Raw genomic sequence first — 15714 nt, 5'->3', positions numbered from 1 at the left:
AAGGTGGGTGGATCACCTGAGGTCAGGAGTTTAAGACCAGCCTGGCCAACCTTGTGAAATTTGGTCTCCACTAAAACACACACACACACACACACACACACACACACACACACACACAAATTATCTAAGCATGATGGTGTATAACTGTCATCCCAGCTACTCTGGAGGCTTAGAAATGAGAATCACTTGAACCTGGGAGGTGGAGTTTGCAGTGAGCTGGGGAACAGAGCGAGACTCCATGTTGAAAAAAAAAATCCTAATTTTAATTATTTTGAATAAATATTCAGAAATGAGATTGCTGCTCGGTGTAGCAGCTCTCGCCTGTAATTCCAGCTTTTTTGGAGGCTGAGGCTGGTGAATCACAAGGTCAGGAGATTGAGACAATCCTGGCTAACAAGGTGAAACCTGTCTCTACTAAAAATACAAAAAAATCCCAAAATAGCTGGGCATGGTGGCACATGCCTGTTGTCCTAGCTACTGAAGAGGCTGAGGCAGGAGGGTTGCTTGAATTCAGGAGACATAAGTTGCAGTGAGACAAGGTCACACCACTGCACTCTAGCCTGGGTAATATTGAAAGACTGTCTCAAAAAGAAAAAAGAATAAGATTGCTGGATTATATGGTAATTCCGTTTTTATTTTTTGAGAAATTTTCATAGTGTTTTTATAGCAACTGCATCATTTCACTGTCCCATTAAAAGTGTCCAAGGGTTACAGTTTCTCCACATTGTCACCAATAGTTGTTGTCTTTTGTTTTATATTTGTTTATCGCCATCCGGACAGGTGTGAGAGGATATCTCAGGGTTTTCATATGCATTTTCCTGATCATTAGTGATGTTTGGATTTTTGCATATGCATGTTGGCCATGTGAATATCTCCCTTAGGGAAAAATGTGTATTAAACTCTTTTGTTCATTTCTGAGTTTTATGTCTGGGTTTTTGTTTGTTTTTACAAGGTATAGAAGTATTTTACAAAAAAAATTATTTTAGGGATTACCCCCATTCTATGATGTATGGTTTGGAAATATTTTCTCTCAATCCATTGGCTGGTTTCTTGCTGTAATTTTTGCTTGACTGTGTACAGATGTTTTAGTTTGATAGAGTCCCACTTTCTTATTTTTGTTTTCTGTGTTTTTATTTTTGAAGTCCTTGTCAAGACCAGTATCAGGAAGCTTCTTATCTGTTTTCTCTCATAGAAATGTAAAGTCTTGGGTCTTAGGTGTAAGTGTTGAATCTATTTTGAGTGAGTTTTCCTTGTGGTATAAGATAAGGGCTCGATTTCACTCTTTCGAATGTAGACATCCAGTTTTCCCAGCACCATTTAATGAACTATTAACCTTTCACCATTATGTGTTCTTTATACCCTGGTGAAAAGGTGGGTGCATATATGTGCATGAACTTATTTCTAGGCTTACTATGCTGCTTCTACATGTCTGTCTTTATTCCAGTACCACCATGTTTTGTTTTGGGGTTTTGTAATATATTTTCACATCTGGAACTGTGATACTTCAAGTTTTGTTATTTTTCTCCAGATTTACTTGGTTATTTGTACTCTTCTGTGAATAGGTTAAATTTGAATAATATAATTAATATATATAACATTATATGATATACATAATTATATATAATATATTATATAATTATATAACAATTGTCTCATTCAATATTATATTATTTAAATTATATATTTTTTCTCTATTTACAAAAAATAATAATTTGAACTATTATTCAAATTATAAACTACTCAAAAAAGAGTATAAATAATAATGTAAACTTTTGAATATTTTTTTAATTTTGTAAAAATTTTATTGAAATTTTGATAGGGATTGCACTGAATCTGTAAATCACTTAGTGTGGTATGGACTTCTTAATAATAATAATTCTTCCAATCTATAAACATGGAATGTCTTTCCATTTTTTCTGTCTTAATTAAATTTTTAATCAATATTTTATAGTTTTTACTTTAGAAGTCTCTCACTTCCTTAATTAGGTTTATTCATAAATATTTTTATTATTTTTGTACTATTGTAAATGGGATTGTTTTTTTAATTTTCTTTTCTTTTCTTTTCTTTTTTTTTTGAGATGGAGTTTCGCTCTTGTTGCCCAGGCTGGAGTGCAATGGCTTGATCTCGGCTCACTGAAACCTCTGCCTCCTGGGTTCAAGCAATTCTTTTGCCTCAGCCTCCAGAGTAGGTGGGACTACAGGCATGTGCCACCATGCCCAGCTAATTTTTTGTATTTTTAGTAGAGATGGGGTTACACCATGTTGACCAGAATGGTCTCGATCTTGACCTCGTGATCCACCCACCTCAGCCTCCCAAAGTGCTGGGATTATAGGTGTGAGCCACCGCTCCTGGCCTGTTTCCTTAATTTTCTTTTCAGATAGTTGATTGTTGGTGTATAGAAATGCAACTGATTTTCATGTGTTGATTTTGTGTCAATATGACTGAACTGGAGATGGATCCAAGATGGCCGATTAGGAGCAGCCCAGGATTGCAGCTCCCAATGAAAGTGCAGAGGGTGAGTGGATGCTACATTTCCAGATAGATTTTTATTGCTCACAGACCAGGAGATTCCCAGGCAGAGGAGCCCCATGGGTCACCAGTATGGCTGTTTTAGCCAGCATGGCTCTTTTCACTGCTGTGGCTGTGTTGGCCAGTGCCCCAGCATGGTGTCTATCCATACAACATATACAGGTCTGGGCACTATTTTAGCTGGTGATTGGAGCTCCGGGAAGATAGAGTTGCCCATTCAACTGATAGAAATGAGAACTGAAACAGGGAGCCAGGCCAGGAGATTCCTGGTCAAAAAAGCACCAGGAATCTCAGCATGGCTGTTTCAGCCAGTGGAGTGGGTCACCACATGGGAAATCACACAGATCCCAGTGCCTTTTCAACAGGTGACTGGAACACCTGGGAGACAGAGTTGACTGTTCAACTAAAAACAAAACAAAACAAAACAAAAAAACAGGCTCTGAGGCAGAAAGCCAGGTGATCAGGCTTGGCTGGTCCCACTCCCACAAAAAAAGAACAATCTGAAATGCTCTGGATTGAGAGTTTCACAGCAAGCACAGCTGAATCCAGAACTGTCCAGCTCTGTGCGGGAGGGGTGTCTGCCATTACAGGCAATCCATCTCTGTGGAGGTAGTCCATCATTGCTGAGACAGCCCGCCATTACAGAGAAAGCCTGCCATGATAGAGGTGGGCTGCCATTGCTGAGGCAGTTCTAGCTATATCCATATAAACAGGACTGCAGGGAAGTTCATATGACAGCTGGGCAGAGCCTACAGCTGCTGGGCAAAGCTGCTGCAGGCAGATAGTAATTGGCTGCTCCCTCACTGTGCAGGGCAGTTCTGCTAAAGGCAGCAGCACAACAGAAACTTATAAATAAAGCACTGACTCCCTGGGACAGAGCACCTGGAAAATAAAAGGGGGGCAGTATATGAGTTCTGCTGCAGCAGACTTAAATGTACCTGCCCAGCAGCTCTGAATGAACAATGGAGTTCACAGATCAGAACTTGAGCTCCTATAAAGGACAGACTGTCTCCTCAAGAAGCTCCCTGACCCCCATATATCCAAAGAGTTACCTCATAAAGGAGAGCTCAGACTGACATCTGGTGGGTGTCTTTCAGGGACAAAGATAGCAGAAAAGAAACTGGCAGCAACCCTTACTGTTCTGTAGCTGCCGCAGGTGATCCCTAGGCAAGCAGAGTCTGGAGTGGATCTCAGCAGTCCTACAGCAGAGGGGTTTGACTGGTAGAAGGAAAACTAAGAAACAGAAATAACTTCTTCATCAACAAACTAGACATCCACTCAGAGACCCAATCTGAAAGTCAATGACTACAAAGACAACAAGTAGATAAATACACAAAAATGGGAAGAAACCAGCTCAAAAAAAAAATGAAAACACCTGAAACCAGAACACCTCTCCTCCTATAAGGGATCATAAGTCCTCACCAGCAAGGGAACAAGGCTGGATGGAGAATTGAGTGTGATGAATTGACAGAATCAGGCTTCAGAAGGTGGGTAATAAGAAAATTCTGTGAGCTAAAAGAACATATTCTAACTCAATGCAAAGAAACTAAGAACCTTCAAAAATGATTTGACAAAATGCTAACAAGAATAAACAACTTAGAGAGGAATACAAGTGAATTGATGGAGCTGAAAAACACAACACAAGAACTTTATGAAACATACACAAGTTTCAACAGACAAATTGACCAAGCAGAAGAAAGGATATCAGAGGTTGAACATCAACTCAATGAAATAATGAGAAGGCAAGATTAGAGAAAAAAGAGTAAAAGATGAACAAAGTCTCCGAGAAATATGGGACTATGTGAAAAGACCTAATCTACATTTCATAGGTGTACCTGAATGTGATGGAGAGAATGTATCTAAGCTGGAAAATACTCTTCAGGATACTAACTAGAAAAATGTTCCCAACCTAGCAAGGCAGGCCAACATTCAAGTCCAGGAAATACAGAGAACACAGCAAAGAAAATCCTCAAGAAGAGCGATCACAAAGCACATACTCACCAGATTCATCAAGGTTGAAATAAAAAATAAAATGCTAAGGGCAGCCAGAGAAAAAGGTCAGATTAACCACAAAGGAAAGCCCATCAGACTCACAGCGGATCTCTCGGCAGAAACCCTACAAGCCAGAAGAGAGTGGAGGCCAATATTCAATATCCTTAAAGAAAAAAACTTTCAACCCAGAATTTTATATCCAGCCAAACTGAGCTTCATAAGTGAAGGAAACATAAAATCCTTTATGAACAAGCAAGTACTCAGAGATTTCCTCACCACCAGGCCTGCTTTGCAAGAGCTCCTGAAAGAGGCACTAAACATAGAAAGGCATAAACAGTACCAGCCACTCCAAAAACATACCAAATGGTAAAGAGCATCAACACAATAAGAAACTGCATCAACTAATGGGCAAAACAGCCAGCTAGCATCAAAATGGCAGGATCAAATTTACACATAACAATATTAACCCTAAATGTAAATGGAATAAATGCCCCAATTAAAAGACACAGACTGGCAAATTGGATAAGAAGCCAAAACCCAATGGTGTGCTGTATCCAGGAAACCCATCTCACATGCAAGGACACACAAAGCCGCAAAATAAAGGGATGGAGGAAGATTTACCAAGCAAATGGAGAGCAAAAAAAGCAGGAGTCACAATTCTCATCTCAGATAAAATAGACTTTAAAGCAGCAAAGATCAAAAGAGACAAAGAATGACCTTACATAATGGTAAAAGAATCAATGCAACAAGAAGAGCTAATGAGCCTAAATATATACGCACCCAACACAAGAGCACCCAGATACATAAAGCAAGTTCTTAATGACTTATGAAGAGACTTAGACTCCTACACAATAACAGTGGGAGACTTGAACATTCCATTGTCAATATTAGACAGATCAACCAGACAGAAAATCAACAAGGATATCCAGGACTTGAACTCAGATCTGGAACAAGCAAACCTAATAGACATTTACAGAACTCTCCACCCCAAATCCACAGAATATACATTCTTCTCAGCACCACATCACTTCTACTCTTAATCTGACCATGTAATTGGAAGTAAATCACTCCTCAGCAAATGCAAAAGAACAAAAATTATAACAAACAGTCTCTCAGATCACAGTGCAATCAAGTTAGAACTCAGAATTCAGAAACTAACTCAGAACTGCACAGCTTCATGGAAACTGAACAACTGGCTCTTGAATGTTGACTAAATAAACAATGAAGTGAAGGCAGAAATAAAGATGTTCTTTGAAACCAACGAGAATGAAGACACAACATACCAGAAACTCTGGGACACATTTAAAGCAGTGTCTAGAGGAAAATATATAGCAATAAATGCCCATATGAGAAGCAAGGAAAGCTCTAAAATCAACACCCTATCATCAAAATTGAAACAGCTAGAGGAGGAAGAACAAAAATCTCAAAATCTAACAGAAGACAAAAAATAACTAAGATCAGAGCAGAACTGAAGGAGACAGAGACATAAAAAAACCCTTAAAAAAAATTAATAAATCCAGGAACTGTTTTTTTTGAGAAGATCAACAAAATAGACAGACCACTAGCCAGATTAATAAAAAAGAAAAGAGAGAATAATCAAATAGATGCAATAAAAAATGATAATGGGGATATCACCACAGATCCCACAGAAATACAAACCATCGTCAGAGATTATTACAAACAATGCTACACACATAAACTAGTAAACCTGGAAGAAATGGATAAATTCCTGGACACTTGCATCCACTCAAGGCTAAACCAGGAGAAGCCAAAACCCTGAATAGACCAATAATAAGATCTGAAGTTGAGGAAGCAATTAAAAGCCTACCACCCAAAAAAAGCCCAGGTCCAGATGGGTTCACAGCCAAATTCTACCAGACATACAAAGAGGAGCTGGTACAATTTCTTCTGAAACTATTCAAAATAATCCAAAAAGAGGGAATATTTCCCAAAACATTTTATGAGACTGACATCATCCTGATACCAAAACCTGGCAGAGACTCAGCAAGAGAAGAAAGCTTCAGGCTAACATCCATGATGAATATAGATGCAAAAATCTTCAATAAAATACTGACTAACTGATTGCAACAGCACATCAAAAAGCTTATCCACCATGATCAAGTAGGCTTCATCCTGGGGATGCAAGGTTGGTTCAACATATATAAGTCTATAAACGTAATTTACCACATAAACAGAACCAAAGACAAAAACCACATGATTATCTGAACTGATGCAGAGAAGGCCTTTGACAAAATTCAACAGCCCTTTATGCTAAAAACCCTCAATAAACTCGATATTGATGGAACATATCTAAAAATAACAGAAGCTATTTATGACAAATCAGCAGCCAATATCATACTGAATGGGCAAAAACTGGAAGCATTTCCTTTGAAATCTGGCACTAGACTAGGATGCCCTCTGTCATCACTCCTATTGAATATAGTATTGGAAGTTCTAGCCAGAGCAATCCAGCAAGAAAAAGAAATAAAGGGTATTGAAACAGGAAAGGAGGAAGTCAAATTGTCTCTATTTGCAGATGACATGATTGTATATTTAGAAACTGTTGCCTCAGCCCAAAATCTCCTTACACTGATAAGCAACTTCAGCAAAGTCTCAGGATACAAAATCGATATGCAAAAATCACAAGCATTCCTATACACCAATAACAGACTTAAAGAGAGCCAAATCAAGAATGAACTGCCATTCACAGTTGCTACAAAGAGAATAAAATTCCTGGAAATACAGGTAACAAAAAATGTAAATGACCTCTTCAAGGAGAACTACAAACCACTGCTCAACAAAATAAGAGAGGACACAAACAGATGGAGAAACATTCCTTGTTCATAATTAGGAAGATTCAATATCGTGAAAATGGCCATACTGCCCAAAGTAATTTACAGATTCAACGCTATCCCCATCAAACTACCAATGACCTTCTTCACAGAACTGGAAAAAAACCACCTTAAACTTCATGTGGAACCAAAAGAGAGCCCACATAGCCAAGCCAATACTAAGCAAAAAAAAAAAAAAAAGCAGGAGGCATCACCCTACTGGACTTCAAACTATACTACAAGGCTACAGTAATCAAAACAGCATGGCACTGGTACCAAAACAGAGATATAGACCAATGGAACAGAACAGAGGCTTCAGATGCAATGCCATGTATTTACAGCCATCTGATTTTCAACAAACCTAACAAAAATGAGCAATGGGGAAAGTATTCTTTGTTTAACAAATAGTGTTAGGAAAACTGGCTAGCCATGTGCAAAAAACAGAAACTGGACGCCTTCCTGAAACCTTACACTAAAATTAACTCTAGATGGATTAAAGACTTAAACATAAGTTCTAACACCATAAAAAACCCTAGAAGAAAATCTAGGCAAAACCATTCAGGACATAGGCTTAGGCAAGGGCTTCATGGACAAAACACCAAAAGCACTGGCAACTAAAGCCAAAATAGACAAATGGGACCTAATCAAACTCCACAGCTTCTGCTCAGCAAAACAAACAGTCATTAGAGTGAATCAGCAACCAACAGAATGGGAAAACATTTTTGCAATCTATCCATCTGACAAAGGGCTGATATCCAGAATCGACAAAGAACTAAAACAGATTTACAAGAAAAAAAAAAACAAACAAACAAGTCCATTCAAAAGTGGGCAAAGGACATGAACAGAAACTTTACAAAAGAAGACATACATGAGGCCAAAAAACATGAAAAAACGCTCATCATCACTGGTCATCAAAGCAATGCAAATCAAACCACATTGAGATACCACCTCACACCAATTAGAATGACGATCATTAAAAAATTTGGAGACAACAGATGCTGGAGAGGATGTGGAGAAATAGGAACAATTTTACACTACTGGTGGGAGTGTAAATTAGTTCAACCATTGTGGAAGACAGTGTGGTGATTCCTCAAGGACCTAGAAATAGAAATATCATTTGGCCCAGCAATCCCATTACTGGGTATATATCCAAAAAATTATAAATCATTCTATTATAAGGACACATGCACCCGAATGTTCATTGCAGCACTGTCTGCAATAGCAAAGACCTGGAACCAACCCAAATGCCCATCAATGATAGACTGGACAGGGAAAATGTGGCATATATACACCATGGAATACTATGCAGCCATCAAAAACAATGAGTTTGTGTCCTTTGTAGGGACGTCGATGAACCTGGAAACCATTCTCAGCAAACTGACACAAGAATAAAAAATGAAACACCATATGTTCTCACTCATAGGTGGGTGTTGATCAGTGAAAACACATGGACACAGGGAGGGGAGCATCACACACTGGGGTCAGTTGGGGGGAAATAAGGAGGGACAGCAGGGGGTGGGGAATTGGGGAGAGATAGCATGGGGAAAAATGCCAGATATAGGTGAAGGGGAGGAAGGCAACACATCACACTGCCATGTATGTACCTATGCAACTATCTTGCATGTTCTTTACATGTACCCCAGAACCTAAAATGCAATAAAAAAAAATCTAAAAAAAAAAATGACTGAACAAATTTATTAATTCTTTTAGCTTTTTACAAAGAGCTATTAAATTTTTTAAGTATATAATATATTATCTGCATACAGAAACAATTTTTCTGCTTTCTTTCTGATTTGGACGCCATGCCTTTTATTAGTTTTTTATTTTGTTTGTTTGTTTGTTTCATTTTGTTTTGCTTTGTTTGTTGTTTTGTTTGGAGATGCAGTTTCATTCTTATTGCCCAGGCTGGAGTTCAGAGGCAAGATCTCCTGTCATTGCAACCTCCCCCTCCTGGGTGCAAGAGATTCTCTTGCCTCAGCCTCCTGATTAGCTGGGACTACAGGGGCCTGTCACCATGCCTGGCTAATTTTAACATAGTTTTTAGTACAGATGAGCTTTTGACATATTGGCCAGGCTGGTCTCCAACTCCTGACCGCGAGTGATCCACCAGCCTCAGACAAGCAAAGTGCTGGGATTACAGGTGTAAGCCACCGTGCCTGGCCACTATTTGATTGTTTAATTACACTGCCTAGACTTTCCAGTACTATATGAACAACAGTGGTACAGGCACCCTTGTCTTCTTCCTGTTCTTAGAGGAAAGGTTTCAATTTCCTCTCACTGAATGTAATGTTAGCTATGGAACTTCAATAAATTACATTTATTATATTGTGGTATATTCTTTTTATGCCTAAGTTTTTAAGTGTTTTTATTATTAAAAATGTGCTGGACTGTGTCAGATGCTTTTTCTACATCAATTGAGATAATCATGTTCTTTATGCTATAGTATGTCAAAGAGGTGAATCATATTAATTAATTTTCATATGTTGAATTACCTCAGGGGTAAATCCTACATAATTGTGGCATGTGGTACCTTAAAGATGGTGTTAGATTTCGTTCCATAGTAATTTGTTGAGGGTTTTTGCCTCGGTACTTATGAGAGGTAGTGGCCTGTAGTTTCCTTTTCACTTGGGGGCCTTTGTCTTGCTTTGTTATAAACGCAGCACTGTCCTCATAAAAGGACCTTGGTTGTCTTTCCCTCTCTTCAATTTTTTGAAAGATTTTGAGAATGCCTGCAAGTAACTCTCCTTGAAATATTTGGCAGAATTCGCCAATGAAGACTTGTTCCTGGGCTTTTCTTCTGTGGGGAGGTTTGTGAATACTGATTCCATTTCCAACCTTGCTATAGGTCTCTTCAAACTTTCTATTTCTTTGTAATGTTGTGTCAGTGAGGAGTATGTTTGTAGCCACTTAGTTTGTCTCACTAAGGTGTATGTTTGCAGAAATTTATCTACTTCTCCCTTGTCTAGTTTGTTGGTGTATAATAGTTCATACTAGTTTCTTTTTCTTTTTTTTTTTGAGACGGAGTTTCACTCTTGTTACCCAGGCTGGAGTGCAATGGTGAGATCTCGGCTCACCACAACCTCCGCCTCCTGGGTTCAGGCAATTCTCCTGCCTCGGCCTCCTGAGTAGCTGCGATTACCGTCATGCGCCACCATGCCCAGCTAACCTTTTGTATTTTTAGTAGAGACGGGGTTTCACCGTGTTGACCAGGATGGTCTCGATTTCTTGACCTCGTGATCCACCCGTCTCGGCCTCCCAAAGTGCGGGGATTACAGGCTTGAGCCACCGCGCCTGGCCCATACTAGTTTCTTACAGTCTATTTTTTGTGCCATCGGTCATAATCTCTTTTCTTTCTTTATTTAGTTTTAGGTTTTTGTTGTTCCTTCCTTTTTGATTGTTTGGTTTTGGTTTTGAGACGGAGTCTCACTCTGTTGCCCAGGCTGGAGTGCAGTGGTACCATCTCTGCTCCCGCAACCTCCACCTCCCGAGTTCAAACGATTTTCCTGCTCAGCCTCCCAAGTAGCTGGTAGCTGAGATTACAGGAATGCACCATCACACCCCGGCTTTTCTTTTCTTTCTTCTCTTTCCTTTAATTTTTTTCCATTTTATTTTCAGTAGAGACTGGTTTTTGCCACGTTGGTCAGGCTGGTCTCAAACTCCTGACCTCAAGTGATCCGCCAGCCTCAGCCTCCCAAAATGCTGGGATTACAGGTGTGAGCCATCGCGCCCAGCCTCTTTTAATTCTGAATTTATTTATTTGCATTCTCTGTTTTCTTCGTTAGTCTAGCTGAGAGTTTGCCAACTTTATCTTTTCAGAAAAACCTACTCTTAGTAACTCTTTTTCTCTATTGCTTTTCTATTTTCTATTTTGTCACTTCTCTTATAAACTTTATTACTGTCTCTCCCTCCTGCTAACTTTGAGCTTACTGCTCTTCTAGTCCGGCAAGGAATAAACATGGTGTTCATGTAAGGTCTTTGTTGTGGTTTTTGCTGTAGGTGTTATCGTTGTAAACATCCCTCTTACAATGCAGGCTTCTGTGCAGGGAGCAATCCCCGGACTTCGCCTCCGTGAGCGGCTGTAAGGGAGCTTCTTTGCAAGGGCGACTCTCTCCAGGAAGCTTGGTGTCTGGGGGCTGCGTTCCTGTTTTCCAGGAGACTCTAAAGACCCCACTCAGAGACCATGAGGAGGCGCCCTCCCAGGTTTCCCAATCCCAGCTCGAGTCCATCCGCGCTCCCCCGCGCCCGGGCTCACTAGCCGCTGTGTTCTGGAGAGGCTCTGCTCCAGGTGGGGAGCGGCCCTCCTGTCCGCGGGGCGGGGGCTCTGCTCAGGGACTGAGGGCTCCTGGGACTGATCGCCCCTCCCTTCTCTGAGAGCGGACGCATTTTCTCTCTCATTTCTGAAGTCGCCACATAACCAATGTCCCAATCCCCACCTAGCCTGAGGCTTTCAAATCTTGTAGAGGGTTTCCTCAGCTGCCACCCAGGAAATAAGAGCTGCTGAATCTTGATCTTCAGCTCTGATCTTTGTCAAGATCTTGTTAATAAATCCATCACCCCCTGAAAGTTCGTTCCTGTAGTCATCCACTCAACCAATCAGAAGCGCTCACTTAATAAATGAGTCATTAGATCCTGGATCTCAGAGAAAACAGCCACAGCATGTAAACCCGGGCATCTGGCAGACCAAGGCAAAGAGGCAGAAATAAAGCAACGCAGCCTGCGCCCTGCTTCAGTGTGGAAGGGATCCATGTGGAAGCGCTCCATTCAGGTAACAGGATTAGGCTGTCGTGGTTTTTTTTTTTTTTTTTTTGTTTTTTGGAGACGGATTTTCACTTTGTCGCTCAGGCTGAAGCTCATCGGCCAGATCCCGGCTCACCGCAACCTCTGCCTCCTGGGTTCAACTGATTCTCCTGCCTCAGCTTCCCGTGTAGCTGAGATTACAGGCTCACACCACCACGGCCAGCTATTTTTTGTATGTTTAGTGCAGATGGGGTTTCACACCATGTTGCCCAGGCTGGTCTTAAACTCCTGACTTCAGGTGTTCCACCCGCTTTGGCTTTTCAAAGTGCTGGGATTTCAGGCACGAGACACAGTGCCTGGCCCTAGGCTTTTTTTTTTTTTTTAAAGACGGAGTTTCACCGTTTGGTCAGGCTGATCTTGAACTCCTGACCTCAGGTGATCCGCCCGCCTTGGCCCTAAAGTGCTTGAATTACAGGCGTGAGCCACCACGCCCACCTGGCTTTTCTTTTATTCAGGAATGCGAATACCTCCGTCCAGAGCTGAGCCACTGAATAGTGTATAGCACCATCTGCTGGAAAGCTTCCGAAAAACCAAAATGACATGCTTAGAAATCTTTACGTTGAACGGGGCGCGGTGGCTCATGCCTGTAATCCCAGCACGTTGGGAGGAAGAGGAGGGCGGATCACGAGGTCAGGAGTTCAAGTCTATCCTGACCAACATCGTGAAATCCCGTCTCTAGTATAAAAATAAAATAAAATAGTCGAGAGTGGTGGCAGATGCCTATAGTCCCAGCTACTCAGGAGGCTGAGGCATGGGAGGCGGAGGTTGCAGTGAGCCCATCACACCATTGCACTCGACACTGGCCAACAGAGCAAGACTGTGTCAAAAAAAAAAAAAAAAAAAAAGAAAGAAAGAAAGACAGACATTCTTACATTGATCAAAAATAAAATAGTGACATCCAGTCTAGCCACTTCTAGTTCCCACGTGTGAAGATCACAGAGCTGTGGTGTTCCCAGCTGTTGGTATGGCCTGGAAATGTTCTGTGCACATAAGGACATATGTGTATATCCAGTCCCCCTTTTAAACTGCAAATTAGAACACAACCGTAGTTCTAGTAACTCATATTCTCCCTCCTCCTCATGTTCATTTAAAAGGTGGTTTTAGAAATCTTCCTTTGTCAACACAAATATTTCACTTTTTGTGGTCAGTTTTGAGACTAAATAGAAAATACCATAAGGGGCCAGGCACGGTGGCTCATGCCTGTAATTCTAACACTTTGAAAGGCTGAGGCAGATGGATCACTTGAAGTCAGGAGTTTGAGACCTGCATCTCCAACATGGTGAAACTCTGTCTCTACTAAAAATACAAAAATTAGCTGGTGTGGTGGTGAGCGCCTGTAATCCCAGCTACTCAGGAGGCTGAGGCATGAGAATGACTTGAACTCAGGAGGCAGAGATTGCAGTGAGTCGAGATCATGCCACTGCACTCAGCCTGGTCAATAGAGCAGAAGTGTCTCAAAAAAAAAAAAAAAAAAAGAACGGAAGAAAAGAAAAGAAGGACCTTGTAAAAGGAAGGCTTAGAGTGACAAATGACAGCTCACCCAGGCCCACAGGGTCGCAACGTCACGTCTCTGTGATGCCACAACATCCTATCTCTTTCAAATACTCCCCTCAAAAATCCTCATTGAAGAGGAAATTATGATTTATAATATTTCCATGCTAGCTGTATTTGTCAAATTGAAAAATTAGAAACAAGCCATCTACAAGGAAAACAGACTGAGCTTGAGTTGAGCTGTGTGATCTCAGCTTTATTATTTGCTAGCTGGATGTCTTAGAAGTTACTTGATTTCTATTAAAATGAGTCTATTTTCTCTGTTGCAAAATTATCATAACACAAAAGTCACAGTGTTTAACTCGCTATTGAAAGTAAATGAGGACATACCGTAAAGGCTCAGGGAAATCACTGTGTAGCCAATGGGTCTCACGAAGCTCTTAAAAACAGTCATACAGGCCAGGCGCGGTGGCTGACACCTGTAATCCCAGAACTTTGGAAGGTTGAGGCTGGTGGATCAAAAGGTCAGGAGTTTGAGACCAGCCTGGCCAATACGGTGAAACCCCGTCTCTACTAAGACAATTCAGCTGATCTGGTGTTGGACACAGGTAGCCACAGCTACTTTGGGAGGCTGTGTCAGGAGAATTTCTTAAACCCGGGACACGGAGGTTGCAGTGAACTGAGATCATGCCATTACACTTTATCCTGGGTGAGAGAGAAAGACTATACCCTCCCCACCAGAAAAGAGAAAGAAAGAAAAACGAGGTTATTAAGTCTCAAAATCCAACCCTGACCTCAAACTGTCTGGGGTGCCCTCAGTTCCCCTGAGAGGATGTTTCTCTAGGTTCTTGGTCTATCTTCCTTTAGGAATGAGAGAGGAGACCACGGCACAGTGCACTCATAAAAGTAAATGCCGGATTCAAAAGTGATTGTAGTAAGTGATTTTATTTAAAGCAAAGAGAGAAAAAGGAGGAGAGAGAAAGAAACAGCTAGGACTCACACTGAGGGAGAGGAAGCAAAGCCTCTCTCACACTGAGTGAGAAGGGTTCCCAGGGGGAGAAAACCAGAGAAGGAAAGATCCTCTCACAGCCAGTGAGAGAATCCAGGAGGATGGAATCCAGGGGAGGAAAGACAGCTTCCACACTGAGTGGAAGGGAATAGAGAGGGAGAGATGGAGATTAGGAGAGGAAAAGCAGCTTCCACGACAGAGTGTTCGTGGAAGGGGACCCAAACATGGAGTCCAAAGGGGTGTGGAAGAAGGGGACTTTTAACCTGGGAGGAACCCCACCTTCTCTAAGACCCCTGGCCAATGAAAGGAGTTCCCTAGAACTTCCACTGGAGTGATTGACTTGTAGTTTCTTCCCACGCCGGCAAAATTAAAACACAAATCGTTAAATCACCCAGATGAAGATGGATGCGAGGGAAAGAAAATGTGGCACTGGGAAGTTCTTACCCTTAAAACTACGCCCCCTTGTGACCCTGGAAAGAGAACACATTCCCTCAAAACTACAGAAATCTACATCTACAATGCTTATTTTATGTTCCCTTCTTGTCTCTCTCTCTCTCTCTCTCTCTCTCTCTCTCTCTCTCTCTCTCTCTCTCTCTCCCCCCTCTCTCTCTCTCTCTCAGTCTCTCTCTCTCTTTCTTGAAACAGAATCTCATTCTGTCACCCAGGCTGGGTGCCGTGGAGTGATCATAGCTCACTATAGCTTCAAAGTCTTGTGCTTAAGTTATCCTCCTGCCTCAGCATTCCAAGTATCAAACTACAGGTGTGTGCCACGATGCTTGGCTAATTTTAAGATTTTTTTGTAGAGACAGGGTCTAACTTTGTTGCCAGGCTGGTCTTGATCTTCTGGGCTGAAGCAATCCTCCTACCTTGGCATCCCAAAGTCCTGGGAATACAGGCATGAGCCTGTGTGTGTGGCCCCAATCATTCAATAAAAGACACCTCTCTTGGGCATGGGTAATCTCCCTGCACATTAAGGTCTTTGATCCAGCAATTATACTCCCTTGCTTTCCCAGAATGTTCAATATGTCAATGCTGACCTATTGCATCATAAATAAAAGATAAAA

The sequence above is a fragment of the Callithrix jacchus genome, chromosome 3, assembly GCF_049354715.1.
Source record: "Callithrix jacchus isolate 240 chromosome 3, calJac240_pri, whole genome shotgun sequence".
Classification (NCBI taxonomy): Eukaryota; Metazoa; Chordata; class Mammalia; order Primates; family Cebidae; genus Callithrix; species Callithrix jacchus.
The sequence above is the reverse complement of the archived record's forward strand: the minus strand, read 5'-3'. Positions refer to the sequence as shown.